This window comes from Artibeus jamaicensis, unplaced genomic scaffold (genome assembly GCF_021234435.1).
Source record: "Artibeus jamaicensis isolate MK-2021 breed Jamaican fruit bat unplaced genomic scaffold, CSHL_Jam_final contig_452, whole genome shotgun sequence".
Classification (NCBI taxonomy): Eukaryota; Metazoa; Chordata; class Mammalia; order Chiroptera; family Phyllostomidae; genus Artibeus; species Artibeus jamaicensis.
The window spans coordinates 7683745-7685258 of NW_026521837.1; the positions used below are offsets into that span (position 1 = coordinate 7683745).

Sequence of the window (1514 nt, forward strand, 5' to 3'; positions counted from 1 at the left end):
ATAAGAGTAGGGAGCAGAAACAAGGTAATGGAAAGGGGAAATTTCCATTGTAATTTGCATTGTAAATAAAATAGAAAGAGAATAGGGCAAACTGGAGTAAGAAAAGAAAAAGTACTATATGAGGTATGAAAAAAATAGTGAGAAAATGGGAACCAAATTTTAAAAAAACAACCACTGCAGCAATATCCATGACAAAGGAGCAAAGATTAATACCAGTGTAAAGAGAATAATAATCATATAAGAAAGAAAAATGAAACGAGAGAAAAAGAGGTTCTGAGATGTCTAAAGGAAAGAAAACTGATTTTGAAGGGATAGAGGGAGCAGAAATAATAAGCATAAGGTTTAGAAACTAGGGTAAGAAAGGAAGAATATAAAATATAGAATGAAAATAAGATAGGGCAGAAGGAAGGTGAAATAGAGTAGGTCAGGGGAACAATACACATGGAACTTAGAATAAAAAATAAGCAGTGAACAAATACTGATAAAATTGGAGAAATATAACAACAACTCCAGTATCAATGACAAATAAGCAAATATTAATAAAGGTGGAATGACAATAAAGTTATTATAAGAAAGGGAGAAAGAGTGTGAAATGACTAATGGAAAGAAAGATGGTTTTGAGGGGATGGAGGGAGAAGAAATAGAGTGAGGAATAGAAACAAGGTGTAGACAGGGAAAAATAAAATTTAAAACAAAAATAAGAAAGAGAAGGATGAAGGCAAAATTGAGTATGAAAATGGAAGAGTAAAATATAAGATTGGAATTAAAACTAAAATAAAAATAAAAAATAATAATAAAAACAAAAATATATGTAAATCAACTAAACAATAAAAAATAGTGAAGTAATAAAAACAAAATTGAAGACAAAGAAACAATGTTACCAAGCTATGCTGGGGAGAAAATAGTGGAAATGACGAGAAAGAGGGAGGTGAATTCCTCTCAGCAGAGTCCTGTCTGTTGGCCACTGTCTTCTCTTTCAGAATCCACCCCCGATGTCGGTGGGTGTCCCAGTCTAGCTTCAGGCAGCCTTTTCAAGGCTAAAAAGCAGAAAATGCTTCACAAATTTTCGTGTCATCTTTGAGCAGAAGCCATGCCTATCTTCTCTGTATCGTTCCAATTTTAGGGTATGTGCTGCTGGAGTGAGCACTAGAAACAAAAGTTAAAAAAATATTTCCTTTTATGTCTGTATACAACTACTGATTAAGCATGTAAATAAAACCTATATTGCTCCATCTATGATTAGAACTACAGACTTTAACTATATCATTAATTTTTAGCACCCTAATAATAATTTTAAAGGAAATGCCTGTATCTAATTTTATGTTTCATAAGTGCATTGTTTTTTTATTACTAGCCTTTTAGCCCCTGATCAGTGCATGAAATGACAATGTCCAAATCACTCCTGAGGGCTACTAATAATGAATGTTAATTTTTTGCCATTCAGTTCTTACTGCAAATGCAGTTCTCACTGTTTAAAATATACATAACTGTATTTTATTCTCCTTGCTGTTTTC

The 1514-nt window shown here is 32.3% G+C and overlaps 1 non-coding gene across 1 annotated transcript; it reads right to left on the minus strand.

Annotated features, from left to right (window-relative positions):
• Positions 1–1040: 1040 nt before the first annotated feature.
• LOC119062304 (U6 spliceosomal RNA) lies at positions 1041–1147 on the minus strand. Its single transcript, XR_005084959.2, has one exon. It is a non-coding gene; the product is annotated as a U6 spliceosomal RNA (small nuclear RNA).
• Between the last annotated feature and the right edge of the window lie 367 nt (positions 1148–1514).